This window comes from Haliotis rubra, unplaced genomic scaffold, assembly GCF_003918875.1.
Source record: "Haliotis rubra isolate DU_JTF1 unplaced genomic scaffold, ASM391887v1 Scf207, whole genome shotgun sequence".
Lineage (NCBI taxonomy): Eukaryota > Metazoa > Mollusca > Gastropoda > Lepetellida > Haliotidae > Haliotis > Haliotis rubra.
The window spans coordinates 1,496,835-1,521,996 of NW_025766081.1; the positions used below are offsets into that span (position 1 = coordinate 1,496,835).

Below are 25,162 nucleotides of genomic sequence, written 5' to 3' on the forward strand. Positions count from 1 at the left end.
TTTTGACCTGTACACACTCGAATATTCATGGACCGTCCTAATGTTGTTGAGTGTGGTGTTAAACAGACACACAGTTGTCATGGATGTGGAAAAGGTTTTATCGTTTTTATCTAAAGCCACACTGATCAATACTACAGCTCTCTCATGGCAGACAATAATCGTGTCTTTAATAATGAATCATCTTTGTCTGATGTCATGGTTGGTTGGTTTGTTGTTTATCGCCGCGCTCAACAATATTCCATCTGTACGGCGGCCATCTGTAAATAAATTAGTCTGGACCAGACAATCCAGTGATCAACAGCATGAGCATCGATCTACGCAATTGGGATACGATAACATGTGTCAACCAAGTCAGGGAGCCTGACCACCCGATCCTGTTTGTCGCCTTTTTCGACAAGCATGGGTTACTAAAGACCAGTTCTAACCGGATCTTCACGGGTGTCTGCTATCACGTGCAATCAAGGTTAGGTATTCCATCCTAAACAGCCAATTCCATACCATTTGATTCAGTCTGAGAGTGCCAGCCCGCAATTCCGGACTGATCAAATGTGTTAGTCATTGCGGTGGTCCGGTCGGTTCCCCTTCCTTGCCTTGAAATGACGAACTTCCTCCAAATGGACGTCAGCGGAAATGTTTCTAAATGCTTTATTAACTAATGTGATTAATTAGGTAGTATTTTGCTACATTCTTTTCTCTTGAAAAATAGAAATGACATGATGCAATATTTTTCAGTGGCTACAACGCTTGGTGGAATGCCACATCTTCCCGACAAAGACACATCATCGTGTGGTTTACCGAGGTAGATGTAAAGTGCCCAGAGGATAGCATTACTTTACATGATGGTAAGAATAGCACCAATATTTTAAAATCCCATGATAGTAAAGGTATCAAATTTAGATAATTAACATTGAAGTATTCGCTGGTGTGTAAACAGACATTGAACCGAGAAATGTGTCCGAATCTTCATCTTGAATTTACATATGCTTCTGTATGACAGGCAATGTATTTTTGTTTCAGGAGGGGTAGGTCAGGGTTATCGTTCATGGAGATTCTGCGGGAAGGATGACCGCTCATTTATGACCACCACAGAGCAACTCTTCATCAATTTTCAAACACAAACAAACCTTGGAAAAGGTTTCAAATTCACTTATCAATGGTGGTACTACAGATGTACGTATTTCTGTCTTACTCCAATGGTAATGCAAGTATTCATTTAAATCATATAGCTATGACATTTTATAATGGGTCCTTGTGAGATTTTCAGGATTTCAATCATCGCTTATCAAATTAGATGTCCCAGCGGACTGAGTCATAAACGTCCAGAGTATTAGGCGAATCCGCTAGGATATAATGTTCAATGAAGACATAAACAGATTATTTTCTATTGAAAAATGTAGGAAACTGTCACTAAGCTCACTGAGACGAAGCAGTTCATGTCCAGACGACTATGGCGCTGTTGTTCGACATGATGATGCATCCCAGAGTCCTTTGAACATGGGTTCGAATCTCAGATTTAATTTCCTTGATGTATGATCACTCGGGCTCAAGGATTTCACTATTCAAGACCTGTATAGTTTATAGTAGCCTCTATGATAGGCACTCAAAGGAAAACACTGTGACACAACACCTCGTTTCTTGATGGCGGTTACAATGTTTTAACTGAGTTGTGGTGCCGTAGTGTTAGAGAGGGACGTGTCTTACCGCGTCGCAAACACCTGATGCCATCACTGCTCAGTGGTCATTCCAATAAATAACTTCCTTTTATTGCTGATGGAATTTTTTAAGACTTTCTAAGACGCAATAGTATCTGCGGTTTTAAGGATACTTCCCGGTTTTGTCCCACTTCATACAGGGTGAGTACTTGTCACTTTTCAAACAGTCCTCCATTCCGATCGTTTCTTTCTTAAATTCAATAAATGCAACACGCCATGAAGACTGGATCTGCAGTATACTATATAAATATATTATTGTTGTCGCAGATTGTGGTGCCAGTGTGTCTGAGCTAACAGCCGATTATTCCACTTCTTCTATCTACTCGCCTGCCTATTCATCACAGTACTTTGAGTAAGTTTGAAGCAATTTCCTTTAACATATGTAGCTAATAGACTAGCTTTCTATACACGCTAACGGATATAAGTACATATAACTCAATATATACCTATAAGAAAATAAATATGCCTTACTCAAATGATGCACATTTCTCTACATTCATGAAAGCTCTCTCGACCTTAAGGTCGTGATTCGCAATTTGCACGTGGCTGTTGGATGTGATCAGCATCTGATAATTGAGCAGCTATCGGATGTCAACACAAACACTTTTGTTTGACCGTAATGACGGTTTCGAAAACCAATGACAACGCGCAGTCTGTTTGCTGCAGAAAGAATTCAATAGCAAAAGGAGAGGTACGTAACTGTACATTGATATACATTTATATCTGGAGACGTTATCGGCAGAAATCATTCCTAATTACTTGCTACTGGCAGCCGTTCACGTGTGACGTCACGGAACAAGGCAACCATAATCGTTGGTGCATCTACGGAGTCAATACTTAACTGTCACGTTAACAGCTCGGTCAGTTCCTCTGTTGCTGCAAAATAGTAGCATGACTAAAGGCAACCGGATGAAGGAGCACAAGATCCGGTCCCGATGTTCAGCGATGCGTCAGTCTTGTCCGGCCCACCTGTCTCACTGTAAACAGCAGCTGAAGTGTACGAGACGGGGCTGGAGTAGTATACTGTTCTAATATGAGTCCGACGTTTAACTGGGCAGCTCTGGTGGTCGCGCAATAGTCTACAGGCGTCAGGGAGAACGTTATAGTGTTACCCCTTGTTGTCAGTATGGAGAAGGAAATGTAATGGTATATAGTGTCATATCAACTCATAGGACCCATCGGAACCCATTATTGTTCATGGCAATGTGAAAGACGTACGCTACGATATCGTTAGTGATCATGTGCAGATGCATCTACTTAACGTAACAATAATGCTTGCCTACACGTTGCACGTGTTGAAGCAGACATTTTTAGGCTGCATACGTCTGTTGTACGTTCATAGCCGACTGTTTCTCCACATCTCTTTCTCATAGACCATGTTTGGTATGTGATGGACAAAGACCTCATAACCGACAGGAGCAGAACCAGTCGGTGTCGCCTGCTCATTGGCTGACATGTGGAACTCCTTCATCTGGTGTCTTCAATGTGGGCCTGAATCAATGCAAATGGTGCTCACACCAAATACGGACATTTTTAAGAGAGCCGTTACACCACCCTCTTTGAAAGGCGTGTCGAGCCTTGTTAACGGGTATGATTTTTGTCATTTGATTCGTTATGACAAAACATTGACGAAGTCAACTATTATGATGTTATTTTCTACATCGTAGCAGCTACACTATTTACTTGTGTCTACTCCGTTAGCATCAGTTGTTAATAGTGAGTGAGTTTAGTTTTACGCCGCACTCAGCAATATTCCAGCTATATGGCGGCGGTCTGTAAATAATCGAGTCTAGACAATGCAATGTTCAACAGCATGAGCATCGATCCAGTTGTTAATAATACAAAATAGCATCATTATCTTACATTACTGTAAGGTCATTCTGGTATAGTTTTGGTTTTGCGTTGTACCTAGAAAGGAAACGTGTTTAGCTAAACGATACATATTTATTTGAAAAAGCACCATATTTAAACTTTGAAATGCATTTTGTAAAATGGTAAGTCTTCGAAATTGAGACCAAATATGAAATTAACTTTAAATTTGTTCCCACTGTGAAGAAAACACATTCACCTGCCATGGTTTTTTTTCTTTATTTTATGCTTAAAACTTGCTCTAGGGATGTAAACTGTTATTTATTGACGTATGGAAGGAGAGGCAATTGCGAAACTCTCAACCAATAACGTGTTTGAGCAAGCAGACAGTTGATATATCGCCTACTGACCCCACACGCTTTTCGTTGTGGTTGTTTTTGCCAGTTCCACATCGCACCTATCATCAACTGTGTATTCAGACCTCACCAACTTTTCTTTTTTTTTCTTTTTTTTCTCCACTTTTCGTTACATTTCCATCCATTTTATAACAACAGTGCATACACGTACATATATATGTACACAGGATTGTGGTTCATGTAAATGTCATATCTAAGACATTACACTGGGTTGCTGAAAAGTATATGTAGAGTCGACCATCGACCCATATCTTATGGTTATCATTGCCCGTTGCTCTAATCATTATTCAGCAAGATGAACTGCAGGTGGCTTCTTACTTCTTCCGACGATCGCGTCAAGCTAATCATCAACGTTGTAAACATCAGCAAATCGGAGAACTGTGTTCAGGACTACATCGCTGTATACGACGGTGAGTCACGTGCAGGGATCTGTGAGTGACTGAGAGAGAGAGTGAGTTCGAGTTAGTGAGTAAGTGAGTGAGTGAATGATCACTCACTGTATACGACGGCGAGAGCAGGGAACTGTGAGTCAGTGGGTGAGTGAGTGGGTGGGGGTTTTGGTTGGTGAGTGAGTGAGTGAGTGTGTGGGTGTTTTGGTGAGTGAGTGAGAGTGCGGGTGTTGTGGTGAGTGTGTGGGTGTTTTGGTGAGTGAGTGAGTGAGTGTGTGGGTGTTTTGGTGAGTGAGTGAGTGGGTGTTTTGGTGAGTGAGTGAGTGTGTGGGTGTTGAGTGGTGAGTGAGTGGGTGGGTGGGTGGGTGAGTGAGTGAGTGAGTGAGTGAGTGGGTGAGTGAGTGAGTGAGTGAGTGAGGGGGTGGATGGGTGAATGAGTGAGTGAGTCTTGGTTAACCGTATATTTTGTACATATTCCATGTATGTCACTGCGGCAGCCTAATTTGGAATTACTGCCCGACGGGTTCGGTGCTGACAAGAAGACTCTTTCTTAAACACATGCATACTTCAAGTTCTGCACAGTTAATTTCGGTGACCATCCTCAAGAAGTTACATGTTCTACACAACTCCTTAAACGCATGCGATCGTATTCGTTGACTTAAAAAGTATACTACACGCTGACTCATGGGTCTTATGGCTGTATTTGACTGAATGCTTCTTATGATGAGATTTGATTATACTTTACTTTCAGGACCTTCCGCTAAATACAATCGAGTATCAAACGTCTGTGGGGCAAACATCACCAAGACAGTGAGGAGCACGGGGAAGACGCTGTATATTGAATTCGTCTCTGATGAATATTCCACAGCATATGGCTTCAACTTGGTCTACACAGCTGGTAGGTATATTGTAGACATGTACATGTTGCTGATGCTGAATCTGTATGAGTTAATTGCGTTGTACCCGTGAAGATCTGGGTTAGAATTGATCATCAGTAACCCATACCAAGATCGGGTGGTCAGGCTCGCTGACCTTGTGGACACATGTCATCGTATCCCAGTTGCGTAGATTGCTTATGCTGTTGATCACTGGATTGTTTGGTCCAGACTCGATTATATATAGACCGCCGCCATATAGCTGGAAATATTTTTCGGAGACATTTTTGAAGGACCTCCTAGAAATAGTTTACATTTGATTCATTTGAGTACTGGATTGGCATTTAAGCAAGTAAACAACATAAGATGTCAATAAAACAACTATGTAGTATATAGGGCTACCATCGCAATATGACATAATCCAGTGATCACGTCAATATCCGGGTTCGAATTGGTCTTCAGCAACCTTTGCTTGTCGTAAGAGGTGACTAACAGGATCGGGTGGTCAGGTTTACTGACTTGGTTGACACGTCATCATAACTGCAACTGCAGTTGATCACCGGATTACCTGGACTAGACTCTAGTATTTACAGACCGCCGCCATATGGCTGGAAATATTGCTGAGTTCGGCGTAAAACTAAACTCACTCACTCAATTAATGGCGTTTGTGCACAAAACGGAAGACAGCAAATATGGAATATAGCTGGCACGTTGGAAGACACGATACGACATCGGACAGTTCAAAGTAAGCGGCGAAAGTGCCATTTTAGATCAGAGTGAAGTCCCAACTTTGATTGATGAATATGCGCCTGAAGATGTCTTTAACTGTGATGAGACTGGTTTGTTTTTCCGGTGTTCAGTCGTATTTTACGGCACACGGAAGATCATTCTCAGGTCGAAAAGGGAAAAGTTCTCTAAACCGGCTTGCCCTCTAGACCGGTATTTTTGCCGGTCCCAACGAATGCCGGTTTAGAGGGCTTCCACTATACTCAGTCTGTAGATAGAACTTACAATCGACCCTGCTTTTAGCAGAGATTTCTTAAGGATGTGGAAAGGGTTTTGTCGTGAACATGTACCTCCGGTAGCAAACATTATAGCAAAGGGACTTTATGTGACGGCTATATTTTTTCTTGATCTAAACGCCTTATTTCTGGACATATTTCACAATCACTGGATTGCATTTTGATTTTCGTAGATTTAGTTGGGTTGTGTACTTTGGTTTATTTGTATGAAGCCAACGTTTCTGGCAACCAGTAACCAAATTGGAAACAATAGTAGTTTTTGGAAAACGTAATTCCAAGTTTGGTCAGGTCAGATTTGTAAGGTTGGTTTGGTTGTTGTTTAACGCCGCAGTCAGCAGTATTCCAGCTATATGTAAATAATCGAGTCTGGACTAGACAAACCCAGTGATCAACAACATGAGCATCGATCTCCGCAATTGGGATACGATGGCATGTGTCAACGCAGTCAGCGAACCTGACCACCCGATCCTGTTTGTCGCCTTTTTCGACAAGCATGGGTTACAGGAGACCATTTCTAACCCATATCTTCACAGGTCAGGTTTGTAAGGATATAATGGTGGTAAATGTTTAAAGAAATGAGTATTCATCTGCTGCAATGTGATGGTGTCATGATTTCGCCTTCAGAAAAATTCGATTTGAAAGAGCCATCGCCAAATGCCCTTGTCATCGGCCTCATCGTCCTTTTCATCATCGTCGGCATCGCTATCATCATCGGTTTCTGTTACTGGCTGAGGCGAAAAAATCGCAAGTCCAACCTCCAAGCTTCAGAGGAAGTAAACCCCATGAATGTTCCTTCATCGTATGTTGCTGCGTCAAACCCAACGTATGCGAATGTTGCAGCTCCTCCATCGTACACAGAGGCTACAGGCAAAGGACTGGACCAAAATGAACACAAGGAATCTGAGAACGTAGCTACTACTCAGAAAGATTCAGATCTGTAACACTGAATACGGTTACAAGAAAGTAGACCATCCATCTACTTTCTGAAACAGCCTGGCCATGTATACGTCAGTCATACAGAAATACCATTCCCCAGAAATCAAACAATATCATATATAGGAAGGCAAATTATTTCCTTTTTTTTGGTTTTTTAGTATTTGTCCTGTTTTCTGCTTTTCATCTCGCTACAAGGGAAGGGTGGCCTATATTTTCACTGAGCCTTTGCCTTAATACGATCTCTGTGTGTCCTGGTGCCAAGGTAATACTCAGTCCACGGCTCAGATCATTCAAGAGAATCTACGGTCTAGTTAAAGAACAATGAGTCTCTCAAGACGCTTCCTTCTCCCAGTGAATCAGTATGAGATTACACTGCTCAAATATTTGTATCCAAAATATGTTTGTTTACAGATAAGATCAAACACATACTTCCATACCTACTCACATAACCTTAATACTATACTTTATGGCAGTTCCCATCTGCTTATATAAAATAGACAAAACTGATCATTAATCAGTTTATACATCTTAGTATTCGCCACCGACACACCCTTCTCCTTATCCAGTGTACAGTGTACACGTTATGGTATCTAAAGTTTAATTTCATTTTCAATTGAATGTATTACTTGAGCAGTAATTATATTCATTTCCTATGTGGGAAAACAATAACCAACTCGTGACGGGGAATGACAGATCCCTATCTTTCCCGAGTTATATTAATTATGTAATTCTCGAGCCTTGTCTTTCCCGAGTTATATATATATATATATATATATATATATATATATATATATATATATATATATATATATATATATATACAGCCGTCGCCCTAAGGATATATTTCTGTCGCCTAAATATCTGCACGTCACAACTATTTTCATTTTCCTTAATAACTATCCCAAAGTGGATGGTTGGATAGAAGTTGGTCTCAGGACCTTCGGGTGTGCTTTTGTATTTTTATAAAAATTCAGTGCTGTTATTGAAAAAACAAAAATATCGTGTATATAACGTCTGCGACCTTTCGGCGACACGGGGTTTTTCTATAAAATTCCCTAACACCTGGATATATGTTCAGAAATAAACAATGGAGGAATTATTGTCTAGATATATGCTATTAGGTTTTGTACATACTTTTTTTCAAATATACACATCGTTAAGCGTTCGCCATAACATCACTGTTTCGCCTCGCAGTACCTTTCGGCGATTTGCCGTCACGCTCCTGTGCGTCAAAACGTGAAAGTTCAAAAGCGGCAACGTCGAAATGAACACTTACCTAATAACTCAATAATGTCTGTAGATATTGTGGGAGCTTACAGACAAGACTAATATGCCATCAAGAACACGTTTAAATACTTAAAACATTTGATTCTTCGATCAAAATAACAATGTAATAATCTGTAAACAAACTGAATTCATGTTTCACACGAAGGCCCGTTCACATTTTGTGTCAAATCGGAACCCGTTTGCGACAGTTTTCGCGCACTACACGAGGTGACTTCTGCAGCACAAAGCATTGGGAAATGCAGGGTATGTATCGTAATCAGAGTATTTTGTTGAAAACAGCAGCATGTACAATATTGTATCAAAGGCGATGCCTGTCCCATGACACAATCTATTTCAAGATTTCGCAACTGGAAGAAACTGTTTGCTAGTAACTTGATCGCGATTGTGAGGTCTCGTATCTCATGTTGTTTCTTGATCCTCGCTTAGTCTCTGAATATAATTTTTTTTATATCAACAAACAAACGCATTATAAATTGAAAAGGAGCCCCAGGGAAACCAGAACTTGAGGAAATCTAGACCTGGTTCATTTAGGGCTGTAGCATTGCAGAAAGGGCAAGGCAGTAGGGAAAAATAATATTGTGGTTCAGGGACTGTGACAGAGACTACAGAGTACAGTGGTTGGCCATAGGGAGTCATCCTTAGTGAAATTTCCATATACTTACATGTTAATTAACTGTTGCAAAAAATAATTTTCATAAATTGAGTAGAAGTTTGCAAACATCTTGGAAATCATCTTCAGCTACATGTACATAATTTTCTTTCATCTTTCCGTTGATTTAATTATCGAATGACACCTGATTAAGCACCATAAATACAACTTAATTTTAATCTATCCCATAGACATGTTAAACCTGATTGGTATGTCTAATATATGTTGTTTAAATAGTTGCAGTTTTCTTTAATAATCCTCAGAAATTTGAAATTGCTAGAGATTTTCCACTTCACTGATGCACTTGTATCTGTTAATTCAATATTGTGCATGAATACAGTCAGAATTCCCTTTTTGAGCTTTCATAATTCCATGGCAGCTATATCTTTGTATGTTTAATGCAGACACATTTCCTCATTTCAAAGTCTAAATCCTGTACATTGTGTAACGTAGGAAAGAGGGTAAATACCAGTGGACAGAATAAGATTAACTGAAAAAATCAAGGATGGATCTCACTAAACACATTGAGACATGTTATAACTTATTGGTTGGTCAATAGACCAACTGTTTCTATGCAGGGATATGTTATTAGTCTTTTATGGTTTCTTAAGTTCCCTTAGCAGTCAAATTGCATAAAAGGGTAATTTTGTTCAAAGCGGGGTTTCTTAAACAAACTATTTCTCTTTTAAAAATGGAGATGAAGTTTAACATACCTGTCAGTACAAACAGTAAGAATTAAAGCCCTTCCCTGTTGTAAGTTACCTTTACAAAGCCATAATAACAGTTTCAGAAATGCCTCTTTGATGCATCTATTCAGGTAATGTGCTGTTCATCATTGGTCCATCATCGGCTGATAGTTTGCACTGTCGACTAATACCAACATCGATGAACAGCACTGGGCAGACATTATTGACATAAATCATAGAATCGATGATTGTTATTATGGATAGTAAATTAAAAATAAACCTGAAAGAAATCAACATTTTGTATTACTGGTGAGTTTTGACATTTATGCATGGATGACTAACACAATCCTGAACATCATTTAGAGGCAACCCATGACTAAAGACATATCGTTGTATATTGTGTGAGTAAATTGAAACTATGATAGTATGGGTATTCTTAAATTCCAATCAAATTGACTTGATGGCACAAGTTTTTCCCTTTGGTCACCCTACAACTCAAGTTCAAAGTTGACATAGACTGTAAAATGTCAGGAAAGGTCTAGTCTGTTTTTACTATATTTACTTCCGTCTATGCCTTTCTGCAATGATAAAGACCAAATTTAAGCAAGTCTAGATTAACTTAGATTCAGGAATCTGCATCTCACTGGAGCTCCTTTCAGTTTAAAAGGAATTGTTTGATTCTATCAAAATTATATATATTCAGAGACTCAGAAGTGCTAGTCTCAGATGGTCCTGTTAGACGTGGAAATCCTATCCAATCCAGTTTATGCCCGGTAAGTTAATTTTATTTTACAAGAGTTTCTGAATATGAAACATTGTAAATTCATAATTTATGTATGTTGTTAGGGTGATAACTAAATCTAGTAGAATTTTAAATACTTTATCAGTTCAGAAGAAAAAATATTATTTCTTAAGCTCAGTTTTGAATTTAAGTTCATAATCATTTTGAGAATAATATTGTTAACATTTTAATGTTGCATGATACAGACAACTATGAACGGACCAAGACACGCTTGAGCTTGGCAGAGGAGAAGTGTGATCTTGAAACTGCAGAATCAGAGGGTGAGTCTCTGAGGCATTCCAAAGGAGGAAGGGGTAGGTTATGTGATCTAGAAATCAATACCTTCATGTTAGTAGGTTTAAATTGTGAATACCATGTTTACAACTTTGTTGAATTTATTTCTACCCTAACTAGGGATGTCCCGATAAATAAGTTTCATGAATCGATACGTATCACGATACTCATGACATGATTCGATATGTATCATGATACCTATTTTCGCTGCATTTATTGTGTAAAATTAGTTACATTTTGAACATTAAATATTTTATATTTATAAGAGTCCTTGAAAAGATCAACATTGTCTATTCTCAGAAATTAAAAAAAATAATCATTTATAACTCTCATAACATAAAAACATGATACAATTGCAAAATGTGAACGATGCATATTAAAATGTATTTAAATCAATACTTTCAAAACTAAATATCGACAGAGTTTTGAATGTATCAATGATTGTATCGTCTTTGAAAAGTATCGATGTATCGTGGCATTCCTAAACTAAACATTGTTCTGGCTTACCTTTAGATTTCAGCACCACAAACTTGCAATACCCCAATGAAGTAATGCCTCATGAATCTTTTGCAATTTGTTTTAGCCTTCTTAATATTAGTACAGTTATCTTGAATGGTATTGTGCCGATCAGTACCAAAGTGCAGCAATACTTGTTTTAGGTATTATCTCAATACATGATCTTTAAATATTTATAAATGTAACAAGAAATTCAAAATGGCCAATAAGAGGTTAATTGTTAGACATGGAATAGCCCTTATATACAGATAGTCTGTCTTTGATGACATATATGAAAAATTTACTGTATGTACCTCATAACAAGCAGTTCCAGACAAGTATTGTGGTTTTGATCATGGAAAACTTTACAGAAAATGTAGAAATTTTGAAAATTTGCAGAATTTGCTCTTTTCACATATCAATAGGGTAATTTTCAACATTGACTTTTGCACTTGATTGATGTCCAAACATTTGCAATTCAAAAATTAATCCCTGCAATAATCATGTCTTTTATAGAGATATCATTTTCACTTTTAGGTTACTATGTACTCATATCTTACCACAGTTTCATAGAGAGCTGATGCGTGTCGTGTTTCGTAGTGCACACAATTCAGACCAGACCCATGAAGAGAAAAGATTGGCATTTCTCAATACAGAGTATACAAATAAACATATTCCCTCCATTTTGTTGTTTGTCTGCTGTCAATAATTCAATCTTCCATTTGATAATCAGGTGTATAAAAGTTCTGACACCATTATGTTCATATCACTTGGGCCGGTTAGAGGTGGGATGGGTGGGTTCTCTATTAAATTTGTTTTTACATAATTGTATCAGGTGTTTAAATGGGTTGTTATCAAATGATTCATATAATACATTTGCATTAATGTTTTGGTGTCCTTCATACACAGCAAATGAGAACTGAAGACACCTCCTATTCCATGTCAGCAGAGACATTTTCTTTGTTTATCTTTTCAGGATTCAGATGTAGTATCTGTGAGAAGGTACTAAAATGTAAAGGTGGATATACTGTTCATCAGCAGATGACTTGAAGTCAAAAGGTACCACCAGTTTTTAGTAGTTTCTTTCTAGATATCAAGATAAGTGAACACCAATAACATATCATATCATGATACAAAGTCATGAATGTGTTTAGCTCTCGACCGCTTTATGATATCCTGGCAGGTCATTAGTAAATCAATCAAGATAAATTACATTGTATGCAACTAGGATGTGTTGTCTAAAGGTCTGTGTTGATGATGAATAGGATGTATTGTGTTGACCATCGGGCAACTTCTATATATATATATATATATATATATGTATTAATATTCAGCAGAATGTTGGGAAACACATCAAATCTGTTATAATCGCAACACATTGGGCAACACATCCCGTCTGCTATAATCAAGGCCCATTGGGCAACACATCCCAATCTGTTATTTTTACAGATCATTGGCCAACACATATATATTCTTTTAACATCAGACCTTTATCAGAGGACCTTTCGGCAACACATCAGATCTGTTATCAGCAAACCTTTGGGCAACACATCATAAATTTTCAATAGACCTGTGGGCAACACATCATATAATCAGTAGACCTTTGGGCAACTCATCTTATATCACCAGTACTTTTTAGGCAACACATCATACAATCAGTAGACCTGTGGGCAACACATCATACAATCAGTAGACCTTAGGGCAACACATCATACAATCAGTAGACCTTTGGGCAACACATCATACAATCAGTAGACCTTTGGGCAACCCATCTTAAATATCACCAGTAGACCTAAGAGGGCAACACATCATATATATCACCAGTAGACTTTTGGTCAACACATCTTATATATCAACGGTAGACCTGTGGGCAACACATCATATATATATTACTCATGAGTAGACCTTAAGGCAACACATCATACAATCAGTAGACCTTTTGGCCAACACATCTTATATATCACCATTAGACCTTAGGGCAACACATCATTTATATTACCAGTAGACCTTAGGGCAACACATCTTATATATCACCAGTAGACCTGTGGTCAACACATCATATATATTACCAGTAGACCTTAAGGCAACACATCATATAAATCACCAGTAGACCTGTGGTCAACACATCATATATATTACCAGTAGACCTTAAGGCAACACATCATACAATCAGTAGACCTCTCTGGTCAACACATCATATATATTACCAGTAGATCTTACGGCAACACATCTTATATATCACCAGTAGACCTGTGGTCAACACATCATATATATTACCAGTAGACCTTAAGGCAACACATCATACAATCAGTAGACCTTTGGCCAACACATCTTATATATCACCATTAGACCTTAGGGCAACACATCATATATATATTACCAGTAGACCTTAGGGCAACACATCTTATGTATCCCCAGTAGACCTTAGGGCAACACATCTTATATATTACCAGTAGAGCTTAGGGCAGCACATCTTATATGTCACCAGTAGACCTTAGGGCAAACCCATCATATATATTATCAGTAGACCTTAGGATAACACATCATACAATCAGTATACCTTAGGGCAACACATCATATATATTACCAGTAGACCTTAGGGCAAACACATCTTATGTATTCCCAGTAGACCTTAGGGCAACACATCATATATATAACCAGTAGACCTTAGGGCAACACATCATATATATTTTCAGTAGACCTTAGGGCAGCACATCATACAATCAGTATACCTTAGGGCAACACATCTCTTATATATCACCAGTAGACCTTAGGGCAATGCATCTTATATCTCACCAGTAGACCTTAGGGCAACACATCTCATATTTCACCAGTAGACCTTAAGGCAACACATCATACAATCAGTAGACCTTTGGCCAACACATATTATATATCACCATTAGACCTCAAGGGCAACACATCATATATATTACCAGTAAACCTTAGGGCAACACATCTTATATATCACCAGTAGACCCTAGGGGCAACACATCATATATATTACCAGTAGACCTTACGGCAACACATCTTATATGTCACCAGTAGACCTAAGGGCAACCCATCATATATATTATCAGTAGACCTTAGGGCAACACATCATTCAATCAGTAGACCTTAGGGCAACACATCTTATATGTCACCAGTAGACCTCAGGGCAACACATCTTACATATCACCAGAACACCTTAGGGCAAGACATCATATATATTACCAGTAGACCTTAGGGCAAACACATCTTATATGTCACCATTAGACCTTAGGGCAATTCCATCTTATGTATTACCATTAGACCTTGGGGCAACACATCTCATATATCACCAGTAGACCTTACGTCAACACATCTTACATGTCACCAGTAGACCTTAGGGCAAACATCTTATATATCACCATTTAAATATGGGGCAACATATCTTATGTATCACCAGTAGACCTTAGGGCAACACATCTTACATATCACAAGTACACCTTAGGGCAACGCATCTTATATATCACCAGTAGACCTTAGGGCAATGCATCTTATATATCACCAGTAGACCTTAGGGCAACACATCATACAATCAGTAGACCTGTGGGCAACACATCATATGTATTATCATTACATCTTTAGGGTTACACATCATATATAGTAAATATACCAAATCCTCTGTAGTTCACTTGACTACAGTCAAATGTAGTCAAACCTTGTATCCCTTATATGACCAGTAGACCTTAGGGCAACACATCATTCAATCAGTAGACCTGTCGTCAACACATCATATTTATTACCAGTAGACCTTACGGCAACATATCTTATATATCACCAGTAGACCTGTGGTCAACACATCACATGTATTACCAGTAGACCTTAAGGCAACACATCATACAATCAGTAGACTTTGGCCAACACATCTTATATATCACCATTAGACCTCAAGGGCAACACATCATATATATTACCAGTAAACCTTAGGGCAACACATCTTATATATATCACCAGTAGACCCTAGGGCAACACATCATATATATTACCAGTAGACCTTACGGCAACACATCTTTATATGTCACCAGTAGACCTAAGGGCAACCCATCATATATATTATCAGTAGACCTTAGGGCAACACATCATACAATCAGTATACCTTAGGGCAACACATCTTATATATCACCAGTAGACCTTAGGGCAACACATCTTATATATCACCAGTAGACCTTAGGGCAACACATCTTATATATCGACAGTAGACCTTAGGGCAACATATCTTATAAATCACCAGTAGACCTTAGGGCAACACATCATATATATTAACAGTAGACCTTAGGGCAACGCATCTTATATGTCACCAGTAGACCTTAGGGCAACATATCTTATGTATCACCATTTAAATATGGGGCAACATATCTCATGTATCACCAGTAGACCTTAGGGCAAATACATCTTACATATCACAAGTACACCTTAGGGCAAGACATCTTATATATTACCAGTAGACCTTAGGGCAACGCAACTTGTATATCACCAGTAGACCTTAGGGCAATGCATCTTATATCTCACCAGTAGACCTTTAGGGCAACACATCATATATATTACCAGTAGACCTTAGGGCAACACATCTTATATGTCACCAGTAGACATAAGGGCAACTCCATCATATTTATTATCAGTAGACCTTTAGGGCAACACATGATACAATCAGTATACCTTAGGGCAACACATCTTATATATCACCAGTAGACCTAAGGGCAACACATCTTATATATCACCAGTAGACCTTAGGGCAACACATCTTATATATCACCAGTAGACCTTAGGGGAATGCATCTTATATATCACCAGTAGACCTTAGGGCAACACATCTTATATATTACCAGTAGACCTTAGGGCAACACATCTTATATGTCACCAGTAGACCTTAGGGCAACACATCATATATATAATCAGTAGACCTAAGGGCAACCCATCATATATATTATCAGTAGACCTTAGGGCAGCACATCTTATATATCCCCAGTAGACCTCTCGTCAACACACATCTTATATATCACCAGTAGACCTTAGGGCAACACACATCATATATATTACGAGTAGACCTTAGGGCAACGCATCTTATATATTACCTTAGGGCAACACATATATATTACCAGTAGACCTTAGGGCAACGCATCTTATATATCACCAGTAGACATTAGGGCAACACATCTTATATATCACCAGTAGACCTTAGGGCAACACATCTTATATGTCACCAGAAGACCTTAGGGCAACACATCTTATATATCACCAATAGACCTTAGGGCAACACATCATATATATTACCAGTAGACCTTAGGGCAACACATCTTATATTTCACCAGTAGACCTAAGGGCAACCCATCATATATATTATCAGTAGACCTTAGGGCAGCACATCTTATATATCCCCAGTAGACCTCTCGTCAACACATCTTATATATCACCAGTAGACCTTAGGGCAACACATCATATATATTACGAGTAGACCTTAGGGCAACGCATCTTATATATTACCTTAGGGCAACACATATATATTACCAGTAGACCTTAGGGCAACGCATCTTATATATCACCAGTAGACATTAGGGCAACACATCTTATATATCACCAGTAGACCTTAGGGCAACACATCTTATATGTCACCAGAAGACCTTAGGGCAACACATCTTATATATCACCAATAGACCTTAGGGCAACACATCATATATATTACCAGTAGACCTTAGGGCAAGACATCTTATATATCACCAGTAGACCTTAGGTGAACACATCTTATATGTCACCAGTAGACCTTAGGGCAACACATCTTATATTTCACCATTTAAATATGGGGCAACATATCTTAGGTATCACACACATCATTTATATGACCAGTAGACCTTAGGGCAACACATCATACAATCAGTAGACCTGTGGGCAACACATCATACAATCAGTAGACCTGTGGGCAACACATCATATATATCACCAATAGACCTTAGGGCAACACATCTTATATATCACCAGTAGACCTTATGTCAACACATCATATATATTACCAGTACACCTTAGGGGAATGCATCTTATATATCACCAGTAGGCATTAGGGCAACACATCTTATATATCACCAGTAGACCTTAGGGCAACACATCTTATATGTCACCAGTAGACCTTAGGGCAACACATCTTATATGTCACCAGTAGACATTTGGGCAACACATCTTATATATCACCAGTAGACCTTAGGGCAACACATCTTATATGTCACCAGTAGACCTTAGGGCAACACATCTTATATATCACCAATAGACCTTAGGGCAACACATCATATATATCACCAGTAGACCTTAGGGGAACACATCATATATATCACCAGTAGACCTTAGCGCAACCCATCTTATATGTCACCAGTAGACCTTAGGGCAACACATCTTATATATCACCAATAGACTTTAGGGCAACACATCATATATATCACCAGTAGACCTTAGGGCAACCCATCATATATATCACCAGTAGACCTTAAGGCAACCCATCATATATATTATAAGTAGTACTTTGGGCAACACATCATTCAATCAGTAGACCTTAGGGCAACACATCTTATATGTCACCAGTACACCTTAGGGCAAAACATCATATATATTACCAGTAGACCTTAGGGCAACACATCTTATATGTCACATTAGTCCTTAGGGCTATTCATCTTATGTATTACCAGTAGACCTTGGGGCAACACATCTCATATTTCACCAGTAGACCTTAGGTCAACACATCATACAATCAGTATACCTTAGGGCAACACATCTTATATATCACCAGTAGACCTTAGGGCAATGCATCTTATATCTCACCAGTAGACCTTAGGGCAACACATCTTATATATTACCCGTAGACCTTAGGGCAACACATCTTATATATCACCAGTAGACCTTAGGGCAACCCATCATATATATCAGTAGACCTTAGGGCAACACATCATACAATCAGTATACCTTAGGGCAACACATCTTATATATCACCAGTAGACCTTAGGGCAACACATCTTATATATCACCAGTAGACCTTAGGGCAACACATCATATATATTACCAGTACACCTTAGGGCAATGCATCTTATATATCACCAGTAGACATTAGGGCAACACATCTTATATATCACCAGTAGACCTTAGGGCAACATACATCTTATATGTCACCAGTAGACCTTAGGGCAACACATATATATCACCAGTAGACCTTAGGGGAACACATCATATATATCCCAGTAGACCTTAGGGCAACCCATCTTATATGTCACCAGTAGACCTTAGGGCAACACATCTTATATATCACCAATAGACTTGAGGGCAACACATCATATATATAACCAGTAGACCTTAGGGCAACACATCATATATATCACCAGTAGACCTTAGGGCAACCCATCATATATATTATTAGTAGTACTTAGGGCAACACATCATTCAATCAGTAGACCTTAGGGCAACACATCTTATATGTCACCAGTACACCTTAGGGCAAGACATCATATATATAACCAGTAAACCTTAGGGCAACACATCTTATATGTCACCAGTAGACCTTAGGGCAACATATCTTATGTATCACCATTTAAATATGGGGCAACATATCTCATGTATCACCAGTAGACCTTAGGGCAACACATCTTACATATCACAAGTACACCTTAGGGCAAGACATCTTATATATTACCAGTAGACCTTAGGGCAACGCAACTATATATATCACCAGTAGACCTTAGGGCAATGCATCTTATATCTCACCAGTAGACCTTAGGGCAACACATCATATATATTACCAGTAGACCTTAGGGCAACACATCTTATATGTCACCAGTAGACATAAGGGCAACCCATCATATTTATTATCAGTAGACCTTAGGGCAACACATGATACAATCAGTATACCTTAGGGCAAATACATCTTATATATCACCAGTAGACCTAAGGGCAACACATCTTATATATCACCAGTAGACCTTAGGGCAACACATCTTATATATCACCAGTAGACCTTAGGGCAACGCATCTTATATATCACCAGTAGACCTTAGGGAAACACATCTTATATATTACCAGTAGACCTTAGGGCAACACATCTTATATGTCACCAGTAGACCTTAGGGCAACACATCATATATATAATCAGTAGACCTAAGGGCAACCCATCATATATATTATCAGTAGTCCTTAGGGCAACACATCTTATATATCCCCAGTAGACCTCTCGTCAACACATCTTATATATCACCAGTAGACCTTAGGGCAACACATCATATATATTACGAGTAGACCTTAGGGGCAACGCATCTTATATATTACCTTAGGGCAACACATATATATTACCAGTAGACCTTAGGGCAACGCATCTTATATATCACCAGTAGACATTAGGGCAACACATCTTATATATCACCAGTAGACCTTAGGGCAACACATCTTATATGTCACCAGTAGACCTTAGGGCAACACATCTTATATATCACCAATAGACCTTAGGGCAACACATCATATATATTACCAGTAGACCTTAGGGCAACACATCTTATATTTCACCAGTAGACCTTAGGGCAACCGATCATATATATTATTAGTAGTACTTAGGGAACATCATACAATCAGTAGACCTGTGGGCAACACATCTTTTATGTCACCAGTAGACCTTAGGGCAACACATCTTATGTATTCCCAGTAGATCTTAGGGCAACACATGATATATATTACCAGTAGACCTTAGGGCAACACATCTTATATGTCACCATTAGACCTTAGGGCAAGACATCTTATATATCACCAGTAGACCTTAGGTCAACACATCTTATATGTCACCAGTAGAGCTTAGGGCAACACATCTTATATTTCACCATTTAAATATGGGGCAACATATCTTAGGTATCACACACATCATTTATATGACCAGTAGACCTTAGGGCAACACATCATACAATCAGTAGACCTGTGGGCAACACATCATACAATCAGTAGACCTGTGGGCAACACATCATATATATCACCAATAGACCTTAGGGCCACACATCTTATATATCACCATTTAAATATGGGGTAACATATCTTATGTATCACACACATCATTTATATGACCAGTAGACCTTAAAGGCGACCCGATCATATATATTATTAGTAGTACTTAGGGGAACATCATACAATCAGTAGACCTGTGGGCAACACATCTTTTATGTCACCAGTAGACCTTAGGGCAACACATCTTATGTATTCCCAGTAGATCTTAGGGCAACACATGATATATATTACCAGTAGACCTTAGGGCAACACATCTTATATGTCACCATTAGACCTTAGGGCAAGACATCTTATATATCACCAGTAGACCTTAGGTCAACACATCTTATATGTCACCAGTAGAGCTTAGGGCAACACATCTTATATTTCACCATTTAAATATGGGGCAACATATCTTAGGTATCATCACACACATCATTTATATGACCAGTAGACCTTAGGGCAACACACATCATACAATCAGTAGACCTGTGGGCAACACATCATACAATCAGTAGACCTGTGGGCAAATACATCATATATATATCACCAATAGACCTTAGGGCCACACATCTTATATATCACCATTTAAATATGGGGTAAATATATCTTATGTATCATTAACATTATCATTTATATGACCAGTAGACCTTAAGGCGACCGATCATATATATTATTAGTAGTACTTAGGGGAACATCATACAATCAGTAGACCTGTGGGCAACACATCTTGTATGTCACGAGTAGACCTTAGGGCAACACATCTTATGTATTCCCAGTAGACCTTAGGGCAACACATCATATATATTACCAGTAGACCTTAGGGCAACACATCTTATATGTCACCATGAGACCTTAGGGCAACACATCTTATATATCACCATTAAAATATGGGGCAACATATCTTATGTATCACTGAGCCAATTGTATGCTGCATATTAATATCGTCAATGGTTTGTTTAATCATCATTTCAACTTGTTTGATAAACACTAAGCAATAAAGTTAACCAGCATCTATCTTGACATCCTCCCACCTTCCCTTCTCTGTGGTATTCAGTCTGTATGTGCTTAATGAAGCTTTACTACTTCTAGGGTTGACGGGTGGTGGGTAGCCTAGTGGTTTAAGCGTCATTGTCCATAGCTAAAAACTAAACTCACTCACTACTAGTGCTTACCCCTCATTTCACTCATAGACAGTGGCAGTCACTCCCCATTCAATTTTCAGCCATGTTATCAGATTAAAGTTCCCTGAATACTCAAGGCTCCATCTTTATAGAACTATTTCTATTCTACATTACAGCAAACTTAATTTAATTACTATATGTTGTTTTATTGTATATTGCAGTGATTAGAAACTAACATATACTACTCACACTTTGCTAAGGATCACAAAAAATTCCAAACTATACTTAGACATAGATTTATAATTTGAAATTGTATACATTTAAAACTGGATAAATAATAATATAGTAACCCTTCTTTAGGCAAACAGCTACTTTAGTCTAACCTTATGCACTTGATACATGAGTAACCATAAAATGGTTTTTAATGGCACCAATCAACCATTTTGCAAATCATGGAACAAGTCATTTACAAACAAACAACACCTTTCAATAGCAGGTATGGGATCCACAAGATGAAATGTCATACTGAAACCTAGGATCCATACTTACAATAAGCTTAGATATTTAAACCAAATTTCATCCCACATTATAGCTTTCTGTTGAATCAATGATTTAATCCATAGCAAAGTGTGAATAGTTTATTTAGGCCACAAGTCCCTCATAATGATAACAAATTAGTTAAATCTTAAAATGGCAAATGCTTTACTTGTCCTAAAACAACCTTAAGTGTCGGAGTTGGTTAAAGACTATAGGACTAACAGCTGAGTGATGATACTCACTGTACCTTGATGTTTTAACATAATTTTGAAAACTTTGTTATATTTCAGAAACGAGGGGACCATTCAGGCATTTCTACAGATTTCCAAGCATGAATGCTCATGTGTTCAGCTGAGAACAAAAATGATGAACAAGCAGAAAATACAGCAGCAAAGGACAAGGAAGAGATGACACACATTTTAAGAATAAGATTAACTTAAAACATATTCAGATCATTTCTAAGGGATGTTACATTTGGGAATTCACTTTCCCCGTAAAGTACAGATACTAGGACTATGCTGGTAGAGGGTGGAGTGAATCCCTTGTGTGATTTGAACCTACCCTCTCAGAGTGAAACACCATATCACAGAACAACATAGTGAGCAATTTAACCTGACAAATGTTAGTCAAGGTCTCGATCACTGAAGTGTAAATGCCACAATTTGCAAAGTTATGCAAATAAGAATGTCAAAACTATTTGGTTTAATAAATAGTAACTATTAAACTTACAATGTTTTCTTGTTCATTATCATTGGTTCGCCTTGGGGTGGAATGTGGCTCCATTTTCCATGGTGGAGTCTCGAAGCTGATTTGTAAAAATAAGGGCGTTGGGTGGTAGCACTTGCGGAACTAGCGCGTGGTGATGGGCTGTGTTTAGATGGTATTCAGACCAGACATCAGGCAAATATCAGTGTCGGAGCGCCACTTTATTCAGGAGTCGTCTGGTATGCCTCAGTGTATGATAGGAGAATGAGAATAGTCCCGACTGGCTCACAATGGGCTCTGTTTAGATGGTATTCAGACCAGACATCAGGCAAATATGCGTGTCGGAGCCCCAGTTTATTCAGGAGTCGTCTGGTATGCCTCAGTGTATGATAGGAGAACCGGAATACTCCAGACTGGCTCAAAATGGGCTGTATATAGATGGTATTCAGACCAGACATCAGGCAAATATGAGTGTCGGAGCCCAGGTTTATTCAGGAGTCGTCTAATATGCCTCCAGTGTATGATAAGAATACGGCAATAGTCCCGACTGGCTGCCACAATGGGCTCTGTTTAGATGGTATTCAGACCAGACAACAGGCAAATATCAGTGTCCGGAGCCCGAGTTTATTCAGGAGTCGTCTGGTATGCCACCAGTGTATGATAAGAATACGGGAATAGTCCCGACTGGCTCAAAATTAGTTGTGTTTAAATGGTATTCAGACCAGACATCAAGGCAAATATGCGTGTGTCGGAGCCCCAGTTTATTCAGGAGTCGTCTGGTATGCCCTCATTGTACGACAAGAGAAACGAGAATAGTCCCGACTGGCAAATATCTCACAATGGGCTCTGTTTAGATGAATATAGTCCCAGACCAGACATCAGGCAAATATCAGTGTCGGAGCCCCAGTTTATTCCAGTTTACTCAGGAGTCGTCTGGTATGCCTCAGTGTATGATAAGAATACGTGAATAGTCTCGACTGGCTCAAAATGGGCTGTGTTTAAATGGTATTCAGACCAGACATCAGGCAAATATGCGTGTCGGAGCCCCAGTTTATTCAGGAGTCGTCTGGTATGCCTCAGTATATGATAGGAGAACGAGAGTAGTCTCGACTGGCTCAAAATGGGCTGTGTTTAATTGGTATTCAGACCAGACATCAGGCAAATATGCGTGTCGGAGCCCCCAGTTTATTCAGGAGTCGTCTGGTATGCCTCATTGATGATAAGAGAACGAGAATAGTTCCGACTGAATACGATATATAGTCCCGACTGGCTCAAAATGGGCTGTGTTTAAATGGTATTCAGACCAGACATTTTTGCAAATATGAGTGTCGGAGCCCCCAGTTTAATCAAGAGTCGTCTGGTATGCCTCAGTGTATGATAGGAGAACCGGAATAGTCTCGACTGGCTCAAAATGGGCTGTGGTTTGATGGTATTTGGACTCCATCAACCTTCGCTCATCTTTTCATTGTGATCAGTCATTAGAAATAGTTTCAACATATCCATATTTGATGACGAAATTTAATTTACTTTATCTCGTAAAAAAACATGTTTTTCATATCTGGACTTTGCAATCCAGTTTATTAATTTTACTCAGAAGGTTAAAAAAGAATGTTTATATCAACTGCAGTTATATCCTGTGTCTCCCCGATGTTTTAACTTCGGTCCGCATTAGTCACAACAATCACTATCATTTTACATCTACTCGCGCCTCGAATTAAAGTGTATTTGGCAGGAAATGGATACGTACATTGTATACATATTTGTTTTCGCTAAAAGTAATATTTCTTGCAGTTGGACTATCACATGTCAACGAAGTGTTTTCGCGGTGGAATAAGCGAGATCGCGCGAAACCTCATCGGTGACAGGTCAAATTGTTCCTTGCATAAATCCTATCCAGCAAAACACCATAGTGCGTGCTCTCGCATAACCTCAGTTATCATTATAGATATTTTACATTTATAGAGCAAAGCCTGCAACTAAAACGAAACAATAGATTTCTTATGGAAACACAAAAATAATTTTAGATACTAGATTTTTTTCGATCACTCCATTAGAATTCGTCGCGTAGTAATATTGGATAAATTTAACTAAATCACCGGTAGATCACGGGGAAAAGTGTGCACAGCTGATTGCCATGTCCGACGGTGTATATACGAGGCAAATGCACACGCTAATCCTAATCCCTACAGATAATACAATGCCTAGAAAATTCAAATTAGAACTAAAAAGATAAATAAAATTGTCTAATAATTTTTAATTGAAAATTTGACGTCTTTACTGACAAAATCGTCTTCGTTCACGGGAAGCGATACGATGTCGTTTTCTTACCATCCATGGAAGCAGCCATGGAAATGTATACACGTATATAGTATTAAATAGCAACCATTGGGCGAAATATATATATGTATGTTACATAAGCGACCATTTGGCGAC

General features: G+C 38.7%; 1 long non-coding RNA gene across 2 annotated transcripts; it reads left to right on the plus strand.

The window, feature by feature from the left end:
* Positions 1 to 8,426: 8,426 nt before the first annotated feature.
* Positions 8,427 to 22,748, plus strand: LOC124276228. 2 transcript variants are annotated; one of them, XR_006898455.1, is made up of 4 exons: positions 8,427 to 8,689; positions 10,769 to 10,843; positions 12,328 to 12,410; positions 22,315 to 22,748. It is a non-coding gene; the product is annotated as an uncharacterized LOC124276228 (long non-coding RNA). The 2 variants fall into 2 exon arrangements; XR_006898456.1 differs by lacking the exon at positions 8,427 to 8,689 and adding an exon at positions 9,970 to 10,554.
* Positions 22,749 to 25,162: the final 2,414 nt, after the last annotated feature.